This window comes from Salvelinus alpinus, chromosome 6 (assembly GCF_045679555.1).
Source record: "Salvelinus alpinus chromosome 6, SLU_Salpinus.1, whole genome shotgun sequence".
NCBI lineage: Eukaryota > Metazoa > Chordata > Actinopteri > Salmoniformes > Salmonidae > Salvelinus > Salvelinus alpinus.
In genome coordinates this window covers 74,204,443-74,216,494 of record NC_092091.1, presented here as the reverse complement: position 1 = coordinate 74,216,494, position 12,052 = coordinate 74,204,443, and the positions used below count along the sequence as shown (strand labels likewise).

The following is a 12,052-nucleotide window of genomic DNA, read 5'->3' as shown; positions in this document are numbered from 1 at the left end:
AGTGCACATAGACCAGATCTACTGCTTCTTAGACATGCTTTCAATTCTATATGATTTTGGTCAGTTCGCCCAGAAAGTTACATATTGCAGCTTTAAAAGTCTTTAATTTGATTTGATTTTATTCTTATTGTTATTTCCTTTTCAATTACAACACAATCCTTTATTAGTCTCTTGGTGATATAGGGTGCTGAGTCTTGATGGTTATGAAGACAGAGAACAAAACGACAAACACCTGAATCCAATTCAGGATTTTAATAAGAGCCGGGAAGGAGAATTGCAAGAATACACTTCAACAAACATCTTACAATAGTATACAGTGCATACAGTGCCTTTTTCCACATGTTGTTACTTTACATCCTTATTCTAAAGTTGATTACATAAAAAATGGTCCTCGTCAATCTGCACACAATACCCCATAATGACAAAGCGAAAACCAGTTTTTAGATATTTTGGAAAATGTATTAAAATAGAAAACTGAAATTTGCTATGAGACTCAAAATGTATAACTATCAATTTGGTAATAAAATTTGGTTGGTCATTTTTACAGTATAGATATTTAGGTATTTAATTTTCAATAAATTATTCATAATTTCAAAAAACATGTCATTTATGATGTATTATGTGTAGATGGTTGAGAAAATAAATAAGTTCAATACATTTTGATTTAAGGCTGTAACAACAACATTTGGAATAAGTCAAGGGGTATGAATAATTTCTGAAGGCACTGTACTTTGGAGGTGAGGTCTCTGTGGAAGATGTCCTTGCTGTGGAGGTACCGCTGTGGAGGTACTGCTGTGGATGTATGTCCTGAGACAGGCCCATCCTCACAGACCACAACAGGTACCTATCATGCGTGTGTTATAGATTATTGGGAACCAGTCCCACCCAATGGGGAGCCAGGCCCAGCCAAACAGAATGAGTTTAACCCCACAAAAGGTCTTTATTACAGGCAGAAATACTCCTCAGATTCATCAGCTGTCCTGGTGGCTGGTCTCAGACGATCCCGCAGGTGAAGAAGCCAGATGTGGAGGTCTTGGGCTGGCGTGGTTACACATGGTCTGTGGTTGAGAGGCCCATTGGACGTACTGCCAAATTCTCTAAAATGAAGTTGGAGGCAGCTTATGTTAGAGAAAATGACCATTAAATGATCTGGTATTATCTGGTATTATCTGATATTCCTGCAGTCAGCATGCCAATTGCCCTCTCCCTCAAAACTTGAGACCTTTGTGGCATTGTGTTGTGTGACAAAACTGCACATTTGAAAGAGGCCTTTTATTGCCCCAGCACAAGATGCACCTGTGTAATTATTGAATATTTAATGAATTCAGCTTTTCATTTTTTATGAATAATAATAACAACTCCACTTTGACATTATGGACTATTGTGTGTATACCAGTGACACACAAATCAAAATGTTTAATTCAGGCTGTAACACAACATGTGGAAAATGTCAAGGGGTGTGTATACTTTCTTACAGGCACTGAAGGAAACAGGACCATTCACATATTCAGACAGACATTCACGCACACACACGGATTGGCCGTCTGGCAATTATGGCAAATGCCAGAAGGACCATCTTTTATTGTGGTGGGCTGGTCGAAATTGACACACAAAAAAACATATTTACATTTTAGTCATTTAGCAGACGCTCTTATCCATATTGACTTACAGGAACAATTAGGGTTAAGTGCCTCGCTCAACGGTGACTGTAAAAACTGTTAAAACCTTGTGGGTTGATGAGGAATAAAAAAATTGTATAGTTGAGAGGAATGAGGCGAAAGGAATGGCAAATAAGTCTGGCTGCACATCCGACTGGCAAACATACTTTAAATTGAGAAATCATGTGACTAAACTGAATAAAAATAAGAAGAAACTACACTATGAAACAAAGAAAAATAACAAAGAATGATAGTAAAAAGCTTTGGAGCACCTTAGATGAAATTATGGGCAAAAAGTCAAACTCAGCTCCATCATTATTGAATCAGATGGCTCATTCGTCACAAAACCCACTGATATTGCCAACTACTGAATTCCATAAAGTGAGTGTGGAAGAAGTGAACAAATTATTGTTGTTTATCAACAATGACAAGCCACCGGGGTCTGACAACTTGGATGGAAAATTACTGAGGATAATAGATAATATTGACACTCCTATTTTCCATATCTTCAATCTAAGCCTATTAGAAAGTGTGTGCCCTCAGGCCTGGAGGGAAGCAAAAGTAATTACGCCACACAAAGAATAGTAAAGCCTTTACTGGCTCTAATAGCTGACTAATCAACCTGTAACCAACCCTGAGTAAACTTTTGGAAAAAAATGTGTGTGACCAGATACTATGCGATTTTAAACAAATTGACAACAAACTTTCAGCACGCTAATAGGGAAGGAACTTACACAAATGACTGATGATTGGCTGAGAGAAATGTATGATTAAAAGATTGTGGGGGCTGTTTTGTCAGACTTCAGTGCGGCTTTTGACATTATCGATCATAGTTTGTTGCTGGAAAAGCTTAAGTGTTATGGCTTTATGCCCCCTGCTATAATGTGGATAAAGAGTAAAGCCAGTGTGTCTATGTATGCAGATGACTCAACACGATATACGTCAACTACTACAGTGACTGAAATGACTGCAACACTTAATGCAATCGCAGTGTTAGAATTCTAAAAATATCTTCATTACGACATCCACCTTACGTTATAGCGAGAGAGTGCCCAAAATCTGGGTGCAAAACTACTAGTATACAGTTCGACAGATATATGAAATAGCATCACAAAATGGGTCCTACTTTTGGTGATCTTCCATCAGAATGTTGGACAAGGGGTCCTTTGTCCAGAACAGTCGTTGTTTGGATTTAGAACATCGTTTTTCCCTCTTGAATTAGCAAGCACACTGGCCAAGTGGCTCGAAGCTCTCCTTTCTGAACAAAGGCACACAACGCAACACGCCTAACGTCCCACGCCTAACGTCAAAAATCTAATAAAACTATATTGAAAAAACATACTTTACGATGATATGGTCACATGTATCAAATAAAATCAAAGCCGGAGATAGTAATCGCCTATAACGACAGCTATTCAGATGGCAAATCCAGGACCAACTTCGCGCCTTCCTGAAAACATAAAATGGGTGACACGTCATTCCAAGAGGACGTATTCCATCTCAGACCAAGATAATCACTCCATTTCTTCTCTCACTGCATCTTGACATCCTGGGGAAGGTGTATGACGTGCGTGTATACTAATAGCTATCATGCCCATTTATAGGCAGGACCCAGAAGAGAACATCGATTTCAGATTTTCCACTTCCTGGTCAGGAAGTTTGTGCCAAATGAGTTCTGTTTCACTCACAGATATAATTCAAACGGTTTTAGAAACTAGAGAGTGTTTTCTATCCAATAGTAATAATAATATGCATATTGTACGAGCAAGAATTGAGTACGAGGCCGTTTAAATTTGGCACGTTTTTCCCCCAAAGTGACAACAGCGCCTTCTGTCCTCATCAGGTTAACAAGACGAAACACTATGAACACTTGAACAAACTACAAAACAATAAACGAAGTAGACAGACCTGAACTTACGAACTTACAATAATAACACGAAGAACGCACGAACAGGAACAGACTACAAACACGAACGAGAACGAAACAGTCCCGTGTGGTGCGACATACACAGACACGGAAGACAATCACCCACAAACAAACAGTGTGAACAGCCTACCTTTATATGGTTCTCAATCAGAGGAAACGTCAAACACCTGTCCCTGATTGAGAACCATATAACGCTAATTACCAATGAACCTAAACATAGAAACACATAACATAGACTACCCACCCAGCTCACGTCCTGACCAACTAAACAAAGTAAAATAAAGGCAAATAAGGTCAGGAACGTGACAGTAGGCTACAGGGGTCTGGCAACTGTAGCCTACCATTTTTTACAATAAATATGTTGAAATTACGATATCACTGGAGTCATTGCAAATCAATTTGTGCCACTTATGTAGCCTACCTGGAGCTGGCAAACTGATTTAATAAATAGCCTATAACTTCAGTGTGTTGTTGTTGTAGCCTTGTGTTATTATGCAATTATTAACCTATTTAATCCCATCAGCCACAATAGTGACCGTAAAAAACTTTTCAGTTATAAGGCTCTAAATCTTTTACTGAATGATGTATCAATGTATTTCCAGCAAATATTGAAATAATAAAGGGTCTCAATGAAAGATGTGCAGTGTCACATGTTTAGTGTAAATTGTCTCATGACCAGAGCTGTTCACTTCCTGGTTCCACCATGAGAAGAAGATGGTTGCATCAAAGCTCCCAAACAAAAGGTTAGTAAAGTATGTTAACATAAAGATAGGACAAAGATGTTTGGTACACATCATCTTTAAGGTGTCTAGTATTGATATATGCATTTGTAATTACTCAACTTTGTTCAGTGTGGTCACAGAATGAGTAAACATGTTGACGGCAACAATAGTGACTGGCGGGATAACACAGTGCATCTAGGTATACACACCACGCCATTCCTCAACCTTGCAGTCCTCTGCTGCAATGTAAAGTACAATAAGACAGACTTACAGCCTGACAGACAGACAGACTAACTGACATAATAATTGCATGCATCCATGACTGTGTACATACTTACTGTAACTGCGTAGATTGACAAGCTAAAACCAATTATACATTCCAAAAAGTAGGCACTGTTTACCCTCTTCCTCAGATAAATGTAAAGATGCATCCCTCGTTCACTGAGATAGTGATCTTGGAGGGGATGGAGAGGAAGACGGCCATCCCTCTGGGTGATTATCGCTCCTCAGAATCCGCCACCGTCCACATCAGCACCTACCGACGATGGAGTTCCCCAAGTCTGTCATCTCCCTGACCTCCCCCCTCAGGGGAAACCTCTTCCTCTGTGGGCTCCTCCGGAAGCTGCCAGTCCCTCCCCTGCACCCCCGAGCTGGGGCGAACGCTCGCCCTCCTCCGGGACCCCGACCTGCAGAAAGAGGAGCGGGTAGAGGAGGTGGAGGATGAAGGGATGGATAGTGGAAGACGTGTCAGATGATTCAGGGCTGCCTCTGGACCTAGACATGGTGTCTCTGGACATGGTGTCTCTGGACTGCAGCAGGTCTCCTGACACACTAGAGGGCGCTGTCCCTACACCAGGGAGACTACACCCAGCCTCGTCCTCTTCCTCCCTGATTCTGCATCCTAACTGCTGGGGCCACAAAGTCTCCAACGCCCCATCCATCCCTCCCTCCCTCCTCTCCATCGTATGAACAACAACAATGGCTCAGTGATGGTGGCCGTCGGCCGTCTGATTGGCTGGAGGGCTAGTGGGTACGGCACCGCTCCTGAGCAAGATGAGGTAATTTCCTGTCCGGGCTGCTGTCTGATTGGTCTGAGCTTTCCGACCTTGTGCCTGAAGCTAGAGCCGACCCCTCACCGCGTTCTGCCCCAGTAACTGCACCTTGCGTGCCAGGGCTGCCCCTACCGGAGGTACAGATTTAGGGAGGGCTCCCCCAGTGGGCTGACTGACCAACAACATCAGTGACATTACTGAGACTGACTGGTACTGTTCAGTGGTGCTATTACTTGGTATCACTACTGTTAGGAACTGGGGAGCTGATGATGATGATGATGATGATGAAGATTGCTGCTACTACTACTACCTGAAGTGGGAAACCAGAAGTGCGTTATTCATTTGAGATATTATATATTGGTTGTTGACCTAGAGACATTTGATAACTGCAGGGTGTCACTGGTTTGTTGACTCACTTTCTACACTCTACAATCACTACTAATGATTCTTCACTGGTCTGGGTGGTGCTTGAGATTTGTATTGAATTCAAAAAGGTGCTTCTTCTTCCCTCAAACCTCAGTGTTCTTCCCATAACCCTCTATGATCCAGGTATCCTCTCAGTGTGGGGATGTTGTTAACAGCTTGTGTAACTTTGAAACAGCATGAAAAGCAATTCTCCTTATTTACTTATTGTACTGATTATTCCACCCAAAGTTCTGTGTGTCAGAGGGAGAGAAAGAATGTCTGAGACTGACAAGATGACTAAAGTTTATCCCCTGATGTCAGTTTTGAAATGTTAATGGTTCGCTGGTCATTTCCCTGTACCTGTGACTATGAGATTAGAGAACTGTCTGTAATAATTTAATACAAAGTGAGTTTACTTTTTTTTTTACACTGTTGATAAGAATCACTTGATCCTTGATTTCATAGGGCTGCTGGTTCCTTGCCTGTTGAGACTGACTGGTTATGTCTGAAATGGCATCCTAATTCCTATATAGCGCAATACTTTTGACCAAAGTTCCATGGGCCCTGGTCAAAAGTAGTGTACTAATCAGGGAATAGGATGCCATTTTGTCTGTCATTCCTAGAGCTTATGGTGTGTTTGTCTCCCTCTGCTGGCTTGGATGACCAGGCAACTCACATGGCTGTGTCTCAACTCTTCAATGGCTTATTTTTCCTCATACTCTTTCCTTCTAGGAGAAGCTATGCATGACCCAACAAGGGGAAACTCCAATCCTTAGTTATAGACCTGGACGTTTTTCCTAGTCAGGTCACTTGGTCAGGAAAAGGTCCTGGACATATTAATATCATATCAACTGATATGAGAAGACTTAAAAAGGTTAATGACTATACGGCTATAGCTATTATCCTTTATAAACAGTTCTTACCACTTTATCTAATGGTATGTCAGAAAGGAGGAGGAGGAAAGATAAACCAGAGTATTGGGACATAGCCGGTCTCACTCAACTGTGCTGAGAGTCTCTTTGTTACTTCACAGTTTAAACCACATGATTTACTGTTTGGACAACTGTATACATCTATTCAAAGAATTCCACTGTTCCAGTCCATATTGATGATGTCATAAAACATATTTAATTTCCATCATTGCATAAAAGATAGCCTGAAATAATGTTTTTCTACCAGAACCTGTCCACTAGCCTTGACAGCCACACTGACCTTGCAAGCTTACATGCATACAGTAAGTATGTTTCAATACTAGATCAGTGTATCTCACAAGGCTATCCTTCCTCATGCAAGGCACTTCTTATTAGCGTAGTTACCAGGATGGGTATAGTTATAGACATAATGAATACAGAACAGAAACCAGGATGGGTATAGTTATAGACAGAATGAACACAGAACAGAAACCAGGATGGGTATAGTTATAGACATAATGAACACAGAACAGACACCAGGATGGGTATAGTTATAGACATAATGAACACAGAACAGAAACCAGGATGGGTATAGTTATAGACATAATGAACACAGAACAGAAACCAGGATGGGTATAGTTATAGACATAATGAACACAGAACAGAAACCAGGATGGGTATAGTTATAGACATAATGAACAGAGAACAGAAACCAGGATGGGTATAGTTATAGACATAATGAACACAGAACAGAAACCAGGATGGGTATAGTTATAGACATAATGAATACAGAACAGAAACCAGGATGGGTATAGTTATAGACATAATGAACACAGAACAGAAACCAGGATGGGTATAGTTAGACAGAATGAATACAGAACAGAAACCAGGATGGGTATAGTTATAGACAGAATGAATACAGAACAGAAACCAGGATGGGTATAGTTATAGACATAATGAATACAGAACAGAAACCAGGATGGGTATAGTTATAGACATAATGAATACAGAACAGAAACCAGGATGGGTATAGTTATAGACATAATGAATACAGAACAGAAACCAGGATGGGTATAGTTATAGACATAATGAATACAGAACAGAAACCAGGATGGGTATAGTTATAGACATAATGAATACAGAACAGAAACCAGGATGGAATAGTTATAGACATAATGAATACAGAACAGAAACCAGGATGGGTATAGTTATAGACATAATGAACACAGAACAGAAACCAGGATGGGTATAGTTATAGATATAATGAACACACAACAGAAACCAGATTGATCTCATGAAGGTACAGCATAAACTTAAAGCTATAAACTAAATTGAACAGAAAAGTGAGTGATAGTCTCACTAATATTTTTTAACAATCAACCTGCTTTTTCAAAGCTTTGCAATGCTTAGAGCAATAAAGGTAAAATAATGAATATAAACAAAATTCTGCATTACCTCACATCCAGTGAATACATTTGAAAACAATTCCCTTGCATTTGGAACATGATGGAATCCATATGTGAGTACACTACATCAGTGGTGGAAAAAGTACCCAATTGGCATACTTGAGTAAAAGTAAAGATACCTTAATAGAAAATGACTCAAGTAAAAGTGAAAGTCAACCAGTAAAATATTACTTGAGTAAAAGTCTAAAAGTATTTGGTTTTAAAAATACTTAAGTATCAAAAGTAAATGTAATTGATCAAATGTATAGTATAAATATTTTTTTTAACCTTTATTTAACTAGGCAAGTCAGTTAATAACAAATTTTTATTTTCAATGACGGCCTAGGAACAGTGGGTTAACCTGTTGAGGACAGAAGGCGCTGTTTTCACTTTGGGGGAAAATCGTGCCCAATTTAAGTGGCCTCGTACTCAATTCTTGCTCGTACAATATGCATATTATTATTACTATTGGATAGAAAACACTCTCTAGTTTCTAAAACCGTTTGAATTATATCTGTGAGTAAAACAGAACTCATTTTGCAGCAAGCTTCCTGATCAGGAAGTGGAAAATCTGAAAACAATGCTCTGTTCTAGGGCCTGCCTATAAATGGGCTTGATACGTATTAGTATACATGCACGTCATACACCTTATACTTGATGTCAATAGGCAGTGAGAGAAGAAATGGAGTGTTTATCTTGGTCTGAGGTCGAATAAAAGCTCTTGGCATGACGTGACCCCAATTTCCTGTTTCCTGGAGCGCGCGAGAAGGGACCTGGTATTGCCTTCTGTAAAGCTGTCGTTATAGACGACTAATATCTCCGGCTTTGATTTTATTTGATACATGTGACAATATCATCGTAAAGTATGTTTTTTCAATATAGTTTTATTAGATTATTGAATTTTTTTTCGGGACGTTAGGCTTGTTGCTTTGTCTGCGTATGTTCAGGAAGGAGAGCTTCGCGCCACTTTGCTAGCTTTCCGTGCTAATTGACTGGAGAAGAGGACATTCTAAATCCAAACAACAATTGTTCTTGACAAAGGACCCCTTGTACAACATTCTGATGGAAGCTCATCAAAAGTAGGACCCATTTTATGATGCTATTTCATATATCTGTCGAACATGTGTACTATTAGGTAGCGCCCAGATTTTGGGCACGCTCTCGCTATAACATAAGCTGGATGTCGTAATGAAGTTATTTTTAGAATTCTAACACGGCGATTGCATTAAGAACTAGTGTATCTATCATTTCCTATACAACATGTATTTTTTAGTCATGTTTATGAATAGTTATTTGGTGAGAATAGGTGAGTTTTAGAAAAATATCCGCACATTCTGGGAAAAAGATGCTACGTTAGCACAATGTATAACCACTGATTTCAGCTCTAAATATGCACATTTTCGAACAAAACATAAGTGTATGTATAACCTGATGTTATAGGACTGTCATCTGATGAAGCTTATCAAGGTTAGTCAAAAATTATATATATTTTGCTGGTTTGTTACGATCGCTAACATTTGCTGCTGGTAAATGGCTTGTGCTTCCTACTATTGTGGTAAGCTAATATAATGCTATATTGTGTTTTCGCTGTAAAACACTTAAAAAATCTGAAATATTGGCTGGATTCACAAGATGCTTGTCTTTCATTTGCTGTACACGATGCATTTTTCAGAAATGTTTTATGATGAGTATTTAGGTATTCCACGTTGGTCTCTATAACTACTCTGGCTGCTTCGGTGCTATTTCTGACGGTAGCTGTGATGGTAGCTGCAATGTAAAACTGATTTATAGCTCAAATATGCACATTTTTCGAACAAAACATAGATTTATTGTATAACATGTTATAAGACTGTCATCTGATGAAGTTGTTTCTTGGTTAGTTTGGTTGGTTCTTGGTTAGTTAGGTTGGCTTTGTGCATGCTACCTGTGCTGTGAAAAATGTCTGTCCTTTTTTGTATTTGGTGGTGAGCTAACATAAATATACGTGCTGTTTTCGCTGTAAAACATTTAAAAAATCGGACATGTTGACTGGATTCACAAGATGTGTATCTTTCATTTGCTGTATTGGACTTGTTAATGTGTGAAAGTTAAATATTTCTCAAAAATATTTTTTGAATTTCGCGCTCTGCCTTTTCAGTGGAATGTGGGAGGAGTTCCGCTAGCGGAACCCCGGGGCCAGACAGGTTAACTGCCTTGTTCAGCGGCAGAATGACAGATTTTTACCTTTTCAGCTCTGGGATTTGATCAAGCAACCTTTCAGTTACTAGTCCAACGCTCTAACCACTAGGCTACCTGACTTCAAATTCTTTATATTGAGCAAACCAGATGGCACAATTTTCTTGTTGTTTTTAAATTTACGGATAGCCAGGGTCACACTCCAACATAATTTACAAACAAAGCATTTGTGTTTAGGGAGTCTGCCAGATCAGAGGCAGTAGATGACCAGGGATGTTCTCTTGATAAGTGTGTGAATTGGACCATTTTCCTGTCCTGCTATGCATTCAAAACGTAACGAGTACTTTTGGGTGCCAGGGAAAATGTATGGAGTAAAAAGTACATGGTTTTCTTTAGGAATGAAGTACAAGTTGTCAAAAATATGAATAGTAAAGTAAAGTACAGATACCCCCTAAAAAACGACTTAAGTAGTACTTGAAAGTATTTTTATTTAAGTACTTTACACCACTGCACTATATATACAAAAGTATGTGGACAGCCATTCAAATTAGTGGATTTTGCTATTTCAGCCACACCCGTTGTTGACAGGTGTATAAAATCGAGCACACAGCCATGCAATCTCTATAGACAAACATTGTCAGGAGAATGGCCTTACTGAAGAGCTCAGTGACTTTCAACGTGGCACCATCATAGGACGTTACCTTTCCAACAAGTCAGTTTGTCATATTTATTCCCTGCTAGAGCTGGCCCGGTCAACTGTAAGTGATGTTATTGTGAAGCGGAAACGTCTAGGAGCAAAGTGGTAGGACACACAAGCTCACAGAGCGGGACCGCTGAGTGCTGAAGCGTGTACAAATTGTCAGTCCTCGGTTGCAACACTCACTACCGAGTTCCAAACTGCCTATGGAAGCAACATCAGCACAAGAACTGTTCGTCGGGAGCTTCATGAAATGGGTTTCCATGGCCGAGCAGCCACATACAAGCCTAGCGTCGGCTGGAGTGGTGTAAAGCTCTCTGCCATTGGACTCTGGAGCAATGGAAACACGTTCTCTGGAGTGATGAATCATACTTCACCATCTGGCTGTCCGACGAATAAATCTGGGTTTTGGCGAATGCCAGGAGAATGCTACCTGCCCCAATGGAGGAGGTGGAGGAGGAATAATGGTCTGGGGCTGTTTTTCATTGTTCAGGCTCCTTAGTTCCAGTGAAGGGAAATCTTAATGCTACAGCATACAATGACATTCTAGACGATTTTGTGCTTCCAACTTTGTGGCAACAGTTTGGGGAAGGCCGTTTCCTGTTTCAGCATGAAATGCCCCTGTGTACAAAGTGAGGTCCATACAGAAATGGTTTGTCAAGATTGGTGTGGAAGAACTTGACTGGTCTGTACAGGCACCTGATCTCAACCCCATTGAACACTTTTGGGATGAATTGGAACGCTGACTGCGAGCCAGGCCTAATCGCCCAACATCAGTGCCCGACCTCACTAACGTTCGTGTGGCTGAATGGAAGCAAGTCCCCACAGCAATGTTCCAACATCTAGTGGAAAGACTTCCCAGAGGAGTGAAGGCTGTTATAGCAGCAAAGTGGCACCAACTCCATATTAATGGCCATTATTTTGGAATAAGAAGTTTGACGAGCTAGTGTCCACATACTTTTGGCCATGTAGTGTACCTCTAAAGACACCTCTTAGAGAACGTTAATGTAGCTACAGTTTTAAACTGGAACAGACCAGACAGAAAAACGCTAGGCCTACG

The 12,052-nt window shown here is 40.1% G+C and overlaps 1 protein-coding gene across 2 annotated transcripts in view; it reads left to right on the top strand.

The window, feature by feature from the left end:
• LOC139579362 (C-type lectin domain family 4 member E-like) overlaps nt 1-12,052 on the top strand; it is a 295,157-nt gene that overhangs the window by 131,228 nt on the left and 151,877 nt on the right. The gene's annotated exons all lie outside the window — the stretch shown is intronic.